The sequence below is a fragment of the Aquarana catesbeiana genome, linkage group LG01 (genome assembly GCF_042186555.1).
Source record: "Aquarana catesbeiana isolate 2022-GZ linkage group LG01, ASM4218655v1, whole genome shotgun sequence".
Lineage (NCBI taxonomy): Eukaryota > Metazoa > Chordata > Amphibia > Anura > Ranidae > Aquarana > Aquarana catesbeiana.
Window position 1 is genome coordinate 6,739,898 of NC_133324.1, and position 13,858 is coordinate 6,753,755.

Genomic DNA, 13,858 nt, shown 5'->3' on the forward strand with positions numbered 1-13,858 from the left:
GCTAAAAATATATATATGTAATGTTTGGGGGTTCTGAGTAATTTTCTAGCAAAAAAATTGATGATTTTTACATATAGGAGAGAAGTGTCAGAATTGGTCTGGGTGGCGAGGGGTTAATTACCATAAATAAGTAATATACAAATAATTATTATAAATTGTTTTTAAGGTAATTTACTATATTTTCACAATCTGTACTCAAGCAGGTGGCTTAACGGATAAATTACTGAAATTTGAACACAAGAAGGGATAACGGGGGGGACTTTACATGTGCCTCAGTGGAGTATGAGTAATAATTTAGTTTTAAAAAGTATAGAAAAACTTTATTTGCCATCCATGGATGGAGAGTTTTAAAACATATTACAGTCTGAAGGAGAATACAGTTTACTGTTTCTTCAGTCCAGGGTGTGCAGATCCTGGTATAAGATGTTAGGGATACGGCTTACGCGTTTCGTCAGGGCCTTTAAAGCAGCACAGAAAGCATGTAAATATTAGAAATGTCCTAAAGATACAGAATTACAGAATTAGCTACATTGTAAAGTAAATATGGAAGAAACAATTGTGATTTTTTTTTTTAGGTGCAGAGTAATTTACAGCAATAACAAATATAATGGTAAAAGATTTTTTTTATTTTGAAAGGCAAAATAAAAAATATTAAAACATAACAGTTGGCAAATACAGGTTAGCACAATTCTAACGGTACAGAACCACAGGATAAACTTCCCAACATGTTTCGCCCATGTATCGGGCTTCTTCAGGGATGCTGTCTGATTAAGAAGTATAAGAAACATTATATATATATATATATATATATATATATATATATATATATTAGATATTTTAGCAGACACCTTAGGGATTAAAAAGGCGGTTGTTGCAACTTTTTATGTCACACGGTATTTGTGCAGCAATTTTTCGAATGCGTTTTTTTACTTTTTTAAAGATACTGTTTCATGAATGAAAAAAAAAAATGAACACTAAAGTTAGCCTAATTTTTTTGATATACTATGAAAGATGATGTTACGCTGAGTAAAAAGATACCCAACGCGTCACGCTTTAAAATTGCGCACACTTGTGGAATGGCGCCAAACTTCAGTACTAATCTCCATAGGCGACGCTTTAAAATTTTAACAGGTTACATGTTTAGAGCTACAGAGGAGGTCTAGTGCTAGAATTATTGCTCTCGCTCTGACGATGGCGGCGTATGTAACCCGTGTGTATCTGATTCTGATACCAACCAGTGCCCTCACCAGCCACTCACAGCACCGCACCTCCCTGGTGTATAGAGTACACTTCATGGCTTTTGGTAGTAGGTTCTGGGAAATCCAGACCAGGCCAGAATGTATCCAGGCCAAGAATATTTTAAAAATGATAAGACTCCTAATCCTCACAGTAGGTAACGTTTGTGTTTTCTCTTCCATCCAGATTTTCCGATATTGTAGTTCCTGATTCATTTTTTGAGATCCAAAGCCAGAGCTTGGGGAATGCTCAAGTAAGTTCTGATTACTGAGAGGAGCTTTTTTTGTATTTTATCCACTTCAATACTGGACACTTTCACCCCCTTCCTGCCCATGCCAATTATCAGCCCTGTCACACTTTGATTGACAATTACTCATGTAACACTGTATCTAAATGACAATTTTTTTTGAGACAGATAGAGCTTTCTCTTGGTGGTGGTATTTAATCACCACTGGGATTTTTTTTTTATTTTGTGCTATATAAGATTTTGTGAAAGTTGTAGAGTTTGCAATCAATGGTATATACAGTGGAACCTTGGAATACGAGCATAATCTGTTCCAGGAGAATGCTTGTAATCCAAAGCACTCACAAATCAAAGCGAGTTTCCCCATAGAAGTCAATAGAAATGAAGATAATTCGTTCTGCATTGACTTCTATTGCATGCAATACTGTATGTGGCCAGAGCTGGGGGGTCGCTGGAGAGCCTCGGAAACACTCATGGACAGCTCGGCTGAACTCGGAAAGCCTGGGAAAGGCTCGGAAACACTCGGGAACTGAGTATTTCTGAGTGTTTACAAGTATTTCCGAGTGATTCTGAGTATTTCTGAATGGCTCTGAACGGCTCCGAACCATTCCGAGTGTCACCAGTAGAGATGAGCTTCGAGTTCGAGTCGAACTCATGTTCGACTCGAACATCGGCTGTTCGCCAGTTCGCCGAACAGCGAACAATTTGGGGTGTTCGCAGCAAATTCGAAACACGGAACACCCTTTAAAAGTCTATGGGAGAAATCAAAAGTGCTCATTTTAAAGGCTTATATTCATGGTATTGTCATAAAAAGTGTTTGGGGACCAAACACAGTCAAAAACGGTCTCTTGTCATTTTTTAACATTTTTGACAGTTTTTGTGAAATGGTAGGAGTACTTTTGTACCCCCTTACCATTTCACACAGGGGGGATGGCCGGGATCTGGGGGTCCCCTTGTTAAAGGGGGCTTCCAGATTCCGATAAGCCCCCCGCCCGCAGACCCCCACAACCACTGGGCAAGGGTTGTGGGGATGAGGCCCTTGTCTCCATCAACATGGGGACAAGGTGTTTTGGGGGGCTACCCCAAAGCACCTTCCCAATGTTGAGGGCATGTGGCCTGGTACGGTTCAGGAGGGGGGGCGCTCTCTCATCCCCCCTCTCTTTTCCTGTGGCCTGCCAGGTTGCGTGCTCAGATAAGGGTCTGGTATGGATTTTTGGGGGGACCCCACACCATTTTTTTTTTACATTTTGGCACGGAGTTCCCCTTAAAATCCATACCAGACCTGAAGGGTCTGGTATAGATTTTGAGGGGGACCCCATGCCATTTTTTTTTATTTTTGTTCGGGGTTCCCCTGTGGGGAATTCCCATGCCGTTTTTATCAATGAACTTTTATGTGTATTGTCGGACCGGCAATTCATTAATAGCCGCGAGTAGTTTTAAGTGACTTTTTTCCTTTGAAATGTCATTTTGCTGTCAGACTGTTCTAAACACGGGAAACATGCGCCCCTTTACAGGCATACTATAGACTTTTTTTTGCATTGATCCTTGTCCCCTGGGGCAGGACCCGGGTCCCCAAACACTTTTTATGACAATAACTTGCATATAAACCTTTAAAATTAGCACTTTCGATTATTCATGTTCGTGTCCCATAGACTTTAACGGTGTTCGGGTGTTCGAACAAATTTTTTGCCTGTTCGCAAGTTCTGGTGTGAACCAAACAGGGGGGTGTTCGGCTCATCCAGCGCCCCCCAAATGCAGTACTGCATACCCCATTAGCTTGAATTCTGCTCATTTTGCGAGACAACACTCGCAAACTAAGCCAGAATTTAAAAAAAAAGTTACTCATCTTTCAAAACGCTCGTTAATCGCGTTATTCATAAGCCAAGGTTCAATTGTACAGTATATATATTTTTTGGTTTCTTTACATCCTTTGTCTTTGTATTTTTTAGGGTCCCATTATTTTCTTTTTCTTTTCTTTTCTTTTCTTTTCTTTTCTTTTCTTTTCCTTTCTTTTCTTTTCTTTTCTTTTCTTCTGGTTGTGTTTATATCTAATATCTCTTGTGTCAGTGTTTAACCTTTTCACTTATTTACTGTTAACCCACCTTTCATACCTTGTTGCCTTACACTTTTTGAATGTTATTATTCATTCATTTTTATTTTTTTTTCACTTTTATGTCGTCTATGTTTTTTTGTTAAGTATTTTCTTGGGGGACTAGCTGTATAGCTGTATAGCTTTTTATTTATAGGAGTCAGGCTCATTCACACTATTGCGAATTGGATGAGGGTTTCCCCCCACATCCAATTTGCAATAGCAGGAGATTTTGACCGGCTCTCTATGGAGCCGGTTTACATATCTCCACTGCGGCTCCGGTGCGAATTCCTGTGCGTCTTTTTGGTCCATTTCAGGTCTGAATTCAGCCAAAAATTCAGGGCTGGAGTCTGACCTGAACGGTGAACGGGGACGCACAGGACCCCCTGCTGGGAGCCAAAGATAGTGTGAACCCAGCCTGAATCAAGTCTATAGGGCCTGCACCCCAGTTCCACCTCTTCCTTGTTCCTCTTTTGTTCCCCCTTGGTTTGCTGGTGGGCCGACTCTCCGGTTTTCACAGCCACCCCCGGGACAGACAACCAGTTGTAGGTTTCCCTGATGTTGGGATTGTTCGTTTTTTTCCTGTGGGCTGCTGCCATGAATACTTGTAGACGCTTCCTCCTTCACTTCTTTTTTCTCATATAATTTGTTTAGATTTAATTATAGACACCATGCCTGTGACATCATGATGAAGTGAACTGTGTTTGACGAAACGCGTCGAGATTATGATGTCTTCCATTCTTCGGTGTTGGTTTACAAACCGTTTATTGCACATTTGTATGAAGAAATTTGTGATTATGTACCAAGAAGGAATATTTGTAATACTCGTGTCTCTTTCTGGTGCACTTTTCTGCTCCTTCATGACCAGGCCATTTGTTGCTATGTGGCACTGCGCTACTTTAACTGGGGATTGCGCGGTCATGCAACGCTGTACTCAAATCAAATTGATATAATTTTTCTCACACAAGTAGAGCTTTCTTTTGGTGGTATTTGTTCACCATTGTTTTTTTTTTTTATTATTTGCGATATAAAAACAAAAAAAGGTGAAATTTTTCAAATAAATATTTTTTAATTTCCACCATAAAACACAGCCAATTAAAAAAAATTGAATTTCTTCATAAATTTTAATCAAAATGTTTCCTGCTACCTGTTTTTGATAAACAAAATCCCAATAAGTGTATATTGTTTAGTTTCACTCCGCCTGTGACTAGACATGTGCACACTGAAATATTTTGTTTCGGAATTTCGTATTCGTCCAAAAAATAAATTTATTTAGTTACTCCCGAAATTCGTTTTTATTTATTTTGTTTCTTTAAAAAATGCATTCGTCCGAAAATCTGAAATAATTAAGGTGGAATCTGTCATTGAAGGCTTATGGTGTCTGTCGAATGTTCTAAGAAGATTCGACGGAGCAGCTAAATCGTACATTACCGGTCGAATGTTCCGCCTACAAGCTATAGTAGAATTCTAATGTTGTATGACACTAGTAATAATTATATTTATTCATTATTATTACTAGTCAACCAACCTTAGAATTCTTCTATAGCCTATGGGCGGAGCATTTGACCATTAATGTCCGCTCGCGGCGACTTCTTCGTTGAATCTTCATGTCGAATCTTTTCCCTCTATGTTGAATAATCTTGGACTAATAGAGTTAGGTTAGACACATTCAACCTTTTTTGCTATTGTCTCTATAATGTTGAATCTTTTCTCTCTATGTAGAATAATCTTGGACTAAAAGAGCTAAGGTTAGGCACATTCGACCACAGGTTCGATGGAAACAGATCGCTATTGTCAACGTCATGTCAAATCTCCTATCTATATCGAACTGTTGTCGCAACGAAAATGAAAATAAAGCATTTGTTTATGTCAGATTATTCGGTTTTCGGATTCTGTACATTCGTTATCATTTGTTAAAGCGATAACGAAAATACCCAAAATTCAGATGAAAATGCATTCGAATGCACATGTCTACCTGTGACAGAAGCTGGCGCTATACAATAAACATCGGCTTATGTTGTTCTGCTTCCTCTACCGCCGCCTAGACATATGCACCGCTGAAAAATGTATTTGTTTTCGTTTCATTCATTTTTTTGTTGTTTTATTTTCTCAGGTCATTCGTTATGATCGAAAATCCGCAATTCAAAAATTTGGAAATTCGGAAATTCGAAGATTTGAAGATTCAGAAATTTGAAAATCCTTAAACTGGAATGAAAATCCGAAAATTCAAAAATCCAATAATTCGGAAATCCGAAAATTGGAGAATCCGAAATAGTAACTAACTAACTAATAATAACTATCTATTAAATTATAGGTATTGGAATTTCCTTTCAAATGTGGCTGTTCGTCAACATAACAAATACGAATTTATCCCAAGTTACGAATTATCCGAAATAATGAATGCCGCATCTAAATAAATGGAACGTAACAAATTTTATAATAATAAATAATAATAAAAAAATGTTTTTTATTATTATTTATATAAAATTATAAAATAATTTATATATATATATATATATATATATATATATATATATATATATATATATATATAAATGTAATTATTTTGAATTCATTACTTTTCATTCGTTTAGATGCGGCATTCATTAATTCGAATAATTCATAACTTCGGATAAATTCGTATTCGTTATGTTCACTAACAGCCAAATTAAAAAAAAGGAAATTCCAATACCTATAATTAGTAGTTAATTAATAGTTATTATTATTAGTTAGTTAGTTATTATTTCTGACTTTTTCGGGGTTTTGAATTTTCGGATTTTCGTCCTTAATTTCAGATTTTCATTCTTTGGACTATTCGGATTTTCATTCTTATTTTTGGATCTTCAAATTTTCTGAATTTTCGAAATTTCCGAATTTTCAAATTTTGGGATTTTCACATTTCGAATTTCCGAATTTTTCGGACAAATTTGTTAAATCATTTTTTGTTAATTTGATTATTTCTGAATGAACTAATTTGTCGAATTTCGTTGAAAAACAAATTCGGAACAAAAGAAATTACACATGTCTACCGCCGGCTCCATCCTAGAGCAGGAGGTTGAAGGCCACATCAGAGGGCTCTGGTTGGGCATCTCTGGGTAAAGAAGACTTTTTGCAACAAGAAGTGAAATGGGGATTTCGGCAGCCCAACATGGTATATATTATACAAACTCAGCGTTATATAAATTGTATTTAGTATATGTAGAACATCTGCACCACTTACAGGGTCAATATAAAGTCACAACCTCACCAGGCCTTCCTAGAAGATTGTCCAAGTATTTGCTGTTCCCATTACCATTCTATTCCTCACTATGGCGCCTATCTGAAGCCACATTTCTCATATTTACATTTATAAGAAAATGAAGTCATATATTCTAGAAAATGAGTTCTGATTTATTAAAAAAGTAATAAAAACGCTTAACAAAAACTTTTCTAGGTCTTTGTATACCCCGAGTACAACTCCGAGACCTCCACCAATGACATCGCTCTAAACAAGCTGTCCAGTCCTCTCACCATCAATGAAGGTGTGTCCCCGGTTTCTCTGGCTTCTGGCTCTGACACCGTGAACAAAGGAGACAACTGCGTCACCACCAAATTGGTATACACCAGTAGGGATGAGCTTCGTGTTCGAGTCGAACCCATGTTCGACTCGAACATCGGCTGTTCGATCGTTCGCCGAATTGCGAACGTTATGGGCCGTTCGCGCTAAATTCGTGTGGCGCGTCACGGCCCATAATTCACTGCGGCATCGCAGTGCATTGCTGGCTGATGATTGGCCAAGCATGCACTATGACCCGCATGCTTGGCCAATCACAGCGCCGTCAGTAGAGAGAGCTGTAATTGGCCAAAGCCAGGGTGGCTTTGGCCAATTATGGCTCAGGGGATTTAGTACACACCCCACACTATATAAGGCCGCCTGCACGGCGGCCCTGTGTAGTGTGTGTTCCGGTGTGCTGAGAGATAGAGAGAGAGAGAGACAGTGTCATTTGATTTGAGTTAGATAGATTAGGCAGAACAGTCAGTCAGTTAGCTGCACTTACAGTGTATTGTGTATATATATGCATCCCAGGTGTTGCATATATATATATACACTGTATTCAGTTTAGCTAGATCCGTTCCTGTTATCTTCTATCTAGACTATTTACATTTAATGCAGTGCGTCCTGCTCACAGTGTTCAGCTAGATCCGTTCCTGCTATTTACATTTAGTGCAGTGCGTCCTGCTCACAGTGTTCAGCTAGATCCGTTCCTGTTATCTTCTAGACTATTTACATTTAGTGCAGTGCGTCCTGCTCACAGTGTTCAGCTAGATCCGTTCCTGCAATTTACATTTAGTGCAGTGCGTCCTGCTCACAGTGTTCAGCTAGATCCGTTCCTGCTATTTACATTTAGTGCAGTGCGTCCTGCTCACAGTGTTCAGCTAGATCCGTTCCTGCAATTTACATTTAGTGCAGTGCGTCCTGCTCACAGTGTTCAGCTAGATCCGTTCCTGCTATTTACATTTAGTGCAGTGCGTCCTGCTCACAGTGTTCAGCTAGATCCGTTCCTGCTATTTACATTTAGTGCAGTGCGTCCTGCTCACAGTGTTCAGCTAGATCCGTTCCTGCTATTTACATTTAGTGCAGTGCGTCCTGCTCACAGTGTTCAGCTAGATCCGTTCCTGCTATTTACATTTAGTGCAGTGCGTCCTGCTCACAGTGTTCAGCTAGATCCGTTCCTGTTATCTTCCTACTGACAGGCAGGCTTGTCTGGTTACAGTATATAAAGCTACCTGAAGAAAATTACAGGTGTTCTATTTGATCCTATTAGTACCACGGTCAGGCAGCTAGACTATTTACATTTAGTACAGTGCGTCCTGCTCACAGTGTACAGCTAGATCCGTTCCTGTTATCTTCCTACTGACAGGCAGGCTTGTCTGGTTACAGTATATAAAGCTACCTGAAGAAAATTACAGGTGTTCTATTTGATCCTATTAGTACCACGGTCAGGCAGCTAGACTATTTACATTTAGTACAGTGCGTCCTGCTCACAGTGTACAGCTAGATCCGTTCCTGTTATCTTCCTACTGACAGGCAGGCTTGTCTGGTTACAGTATATAAAGCTACCTGAAGAAAATTACAGGTGTTCTATTTGATCCTATTAGTACCACGGTCAGGCAGCTAGACTATTTACATTTAGTACAGTGCGTCCTGCTCACAGTGTTCAGCTAGATCCGTTCCTGTTATCTTCCTACTGACAGGCAGGCTTGTCTGGTTACAGTATATAAAGCTACTTGAAGAAAATTACAGGTGTTCTATCCCAGCTTAGTGCAGCTACAGGCCATTAGTATGTCTGGAAGGCCAAGAAGGAGAGGCAGACAGTCACAAGCCAATAAGAGAGGGCAAGCAGGCTCTGTGTCTAGTGCTGGTCGTGGAGACGGTGCATCCTCATCAGCACGTGGCCATGGGACACGCTTGGCCTTTTTTTCGGCAGCTGGCCATGTTGAGCCGCAACATGCGGAAGACTTGGTCGAGTGGATGACCAAGCCGTCCTCATCCTCCTCATCCTCTCTCACCCATGCCCAGGGTGCTTTGTCTGGCAAAGCAGCGGCCTCTTCCCTCAGCTCAATGTCATCAGTGACTCCTTCCCTAGCTCCACCATGTCCTCATGAGGATTCCCTCGAACTGTTTGACCACAGTGTTGGGTACATGCTCCAGGAGGATGCCCAGCGTTTGGAAGGCTCTGATGACGATACTGAGCTCGATGAAGGCAGTAACATGAGCGCGGACAGAGGGGGTGCCCAAGAAGGACAGCAATCTGGCAGTCATGCTCCCCCTGCTGCAGCATACTGCCAGGTTTGCTCCAGTGATGAGGAGGGAGGGGATGATGAGGTCACTGACTCAACGTGGGTGCCTGATAGGAGAGAGGAGGAGGAGGAGGAGGAGGAGGAGGAGGAGGAGGAGGCGGCAGCACATCACCAACGAGGCAGGATGCCCTCCAGGGGCCAGCCTAAGGGCAGCACATTGACTGCATCACACCCCAAAGCTCCACATGTGCAGGGCGCTGCAGTCTCTGCGCGTTATTCAAAAAGTTCTTTGGTGTGGGCCTTTTTTGAGACGAGTGCATCAGATCGCACCGCTGCTATTTGCAACATATGTCTCAAGCGTATCTCGCGTGGCCAAAATATCTCCCGCTTGGGTACCACATGCTTGACCAGACATATGTTGACCTGCCATGCAGTTCGTTGGCAAGCGTATCTAAAAGACCCACACCAAAGAACAAAGAGGATCTCTCCTTGCTCCTCATCAGCTGAGATTTCCAACCCCACTAGACCTTCAGTCCTCTCTGAGACCTGCAGTGAGAGGAATGAAGGTGTAGAATTAGGTGTGTCACAGCCAAGTACTTGTGGGCAATCTGCTTTTGGTACACCGACGTCAGATTGTACCAGGCAAATTTCCCTGCCCCAGCTGCTGCACCGCCGAAAGAAGTTTGCTCCCAGCCATCCACATGCCCAGCGGTTGAATGCTAGCTTGGCAAAATTGCTAGCACTTCAACTGCTGCCTTTTCAGTTGGTAGACTCTGCCCCCTTCCGTGAGTTTGTGGAATGTGCGGTTCCTCAGTGGCAGGTACCCAAACGCCACTTTTTCTCACGGAAGGCGATTCCGGCTCTCTACCGGCATGTGGAAGGCAATGTCCATGCCTCGCTGGACAGGGCGGTCAGCGGTAAGGTGCATATTACCGCTGACTCATGGTCCAGCAGGCATGGACAGGGACGTTACCTAAGTTTCACGGCGCATTGGGTGACTCTGCTGGCAGCTGGGAAGGATGCAGGACAAGGTGCAGTAGTGTTGGAGGTTGTTCCGCCACCACGCCTCCAAAATGCTGATTGTGACACACCTCTCTCCTCCACCCCCTCCTCTTCTTCTTCCTCCATGGCCTCTTCCTCGGAACCAGCGGTGCTCCGTAGGCGTTCAAGGGGCTACGCAAGTACGCAGGCCAAAAGATGCCATGCGGTGCTTGAGCTGGTGTGCTTGGGGGACAGGAGCCACACTGGGGCAGAGGTTCTGTCAGCTCTGCAGGGGCAGGTTCAGAGGTGGTTGACGCCACGCCAACTTAAGGCAGGAATGGTGGTTTGCGACAATGGCACCAACCTCCTCTCTGCCCTCCGACAGGGACAAATGACCCATGTGCCCTGTTTGGCTCACGTCCTTAACTTGGTGGTGCAGCGGTTCTTGGGCAGGTACCCGGGCTTACAGGATGTCCTGAGGCAGGCCAGGAAAGTCTGTGTGCATTTCCGCCGGTCATATAATGCCAGTGCTCGGCTGACGGACCTCCAAAAGGAGTTTAACCTGCCCAAGAACCGCCTAATCTGTGACATGCCCACCAGGTGGAACTCAACGTTGGCCATGCTGCAGCGGCTGCACACGCAGCAGAGGGCCATCAATGAGTACCTGTGCGACTATGGCACCAGGACAGGGTCAGGGGAGCTTGGTTTTTTTCCCCACGCCAGTGGGCCATGATCAGGGATGCATGCACTGTCCTGTCACCATTCGAGGAGGCCACGAGGATGGTGAGCAGTGACAGTGCATGCATCAGTGACACTGTCCCCCTTGTCCACCTGTTGGAGCACACGCTGCGTGGAATAATGGACAGGGCACTTGAGGCAGAACAGAGGCAGGAAGAGGAGGACTTCCTTAGCTCTCAAGGCCCCCTTTATCCAGACAGTGTTCCTGCGTGCCCGCCGATCACACAGGAAGAGGACGAGGAGGAAGAGGAGGAGGAGGAAGATTGTGTCAGTATGGAGGTGGAGCCTGGCACTCAGCATCAGCAGCAGTCTTTAAGGGATCAGTCCCAAGAAACACATGGACTTGTACGTGGCTGGGAGGAGGTGGCTGCGGACCATGTCGTTCTTAGTGACCCAGAGGACTCCGGACCGAATGCCTCAGCAAACCTACGCTGCATGGCCTCCCTGATCCTGCAAAGCCTGCGTAAGGATCCTCGTATTCGTGGTATCAAGGAGAAGGACCAATACTGGCTGGCAACCCTCCTTGATCCACGTTACAAGGGTAAGGTTGCGGACCTTATCTTGCCATCGCAGAGGGAGCAGAGGATGAAACATCTTCGGGAGGCCTTGCAGAAAGGTCTGTGCAACGCGTTCCCAGAGACTGGGAGGTTACAAACTCCTGTTTCTGGACAACGTGTTGCTGAGGCTTCGGTCAGTCAAAGAAGGAGCGGTGGAGAAGGTGGCCGTCTGACCGATGCGTTCAGACAATTTTTTGGTCCGCAGCCCCAAGGTATGATCGGTTCCAGCAACCATCGCCAGCGTCTGTTTTACATGGTGCAGGAATACCTAGGGGCAAGATCAGACTTGGACACCTTTCCCACCGAAAATCCTCTGGGTTACTGGGTCTTGAGGATGGATCACTGGCCAGAGCTTGCACAGTATGCAATTGAGCTACTGGCCTGTCCTGCATCCAGCGTTCTTTCGGAACGCACATTCAGTGCTGCTGGAGGCGTGGTAACCGATCACAGGGTGCGTCTGTCCACCGACTCGGTCGATCGGCTGACCTTCATAAAAATGAATGAGTCTTGGATCACCACCAGCTACCAAGCACCTGATGCTGATGTAACCGAATAATTTTTTTTGAAATCTCAGATCCCTTCAAAGACTGCCTATGCTGATGCTGAGTGACTATCCCTGAGTAATTATCCTCTTCCTCCTCAATCATCACGCTGATAGCTTGTAAGAACATTTTTGGTTCTGGGCGCCACCACCAGTGCCTAAGGCACAATTTTTCAGCCCCTGTTTAACAGGGGCGTGTAATTACAATTTTTGATGTAATACTTTGCAGCAGGGCTCGTTCCTGCATTCCAACTAGAGTGTCTGTGAGGGGTTGCAGTGTTGTGGCACCAGCACCAGTGCCTAAGGCCCAATTTTTCTGCCCCTGTCTAACAGGGGCGTGTAATTACAATTTTTGAAGCAATAATTTGCAGCAGGGCTCGTTCCTGCGTTCCAACTAGAGTGTCTGTGAGGGGTTGCAGTGTTGTGGCACCAGCACCAGTGCCTAAGGCCTAATTTTTCAGCTCCTGTTCAACAGGGGCATGTAATTACAATTCTTGATCTAATATTTCACAGCAGGGCCCTGTGAGGGCTTACAGTGTTGTGGCCACAGCAACACCTAAGGCCCAAATTTCTGCTGAGTATATAGGGCAGGACCCTACTTTCAAACATCTAACTTACAAACGACTCCTACTTGCAAACGGAAGGAGACAACAGGAAGTGAGATGAAATCTACCCCTAGGAAGGGAAATTCTCTCCTGTAAGAGTTAATATGGGAAAACAATTTCTCCTTTCCACTGATGCTTTCCAATCCTTGTTCCACAAAAAAACCCAAATTTTCAAAAAACATTTTTCATTGGGACAAAAAAGTGAGGTGAAATCTTCTGAAGAGGAGGAAAGACAGCAAAACAAATGTCACAGGGGTGATAACCCTTCCCTATGTTTTCCAAAAAGCTTAGAAAAGATTTTTTGGCTGGAGCTAAACACGTTAAAAATGTTCAAAATTACAAACAGATTCTACTTAACAACAAACCTACAGTCCCTGTCTTGTTTGCACCGCCTGTATACTGCTGTTCAGAGTATATAGGGCCTGGTGGCCCCACACCTTTCCTTATTTTAATTTGGGTGCGGGGTTCCCCTTAATATCCATACAAGACCCAAAGGGCCTGGTAATGGACTGGGGGGTACCCATGCCGTTTGTCTCACTGATTTTCATCCATATTGCCATGACCCGACATGACATTAAACCCGCAAGCAGTTTTAAATGAGATTTTTTCCTTTAAAAATGACATTTGGTGCAGGGACTGTTCTAAACATGGGAAACACGCGTCACTTTACAGGCATACTATAGACACCCCCCAGGTACGATATTTAAAGGAATATTTCACTTTTTTTTTTTTACTTTAAGCATCATTAAAATCACTGCTCCCGAAAAAACGGCCGTTTTTAAAAGTTTTTTTTGCATTGATACATGTCCCCTGGGGTAGGACCCGGGTCCCCAAACCCTTTTTAGGACAATACCATGCAAATTAGCCTTTAAAATGAGCACTTTTGATTTCGAACGTTCGAGTCCCATAGACGTCAATGGGGTTCTAACGTTCGTGCGAACTTTCGGTCCGTTCGCGGGTTCTGGTGCGAACCGAACCGGGGGGTGTTCGGCTCATCCCTATACACCAGTGATTCCAGTAAGGGAATATGATATCCTCCAAAAAAAAATGATTAACCAATTAAAGTCCTAGGGCATGCCTCATGTC

The 13,858-nt window shown here is 43.4% G+C and overlaps 1 long non-coding RNA gene across 3 annotated transcripts in view; it reads left to right on the forward strand.

Moving 5' to 3' along the window:
* Positions 1 to 13,858, forward strand: part of LOC141124156 (uncharacterized) — a 50,865-nt gene that overhangs the window by 19,374 nt on the left and 17,633 nt on the right. For all 3 annotated transcript variants that reach the window (XR_012240783.1, XR_012240785.1, XR_012240784.1), the window contains one exon: positions 1,423 to 1,489. This is a non-coding gene — a long non-coding RNA (uncharacterized lncRNA). The remainder of the gene's footprint in view (positions 1 to 1,422; positions 1,490 to 13,858) is intronic.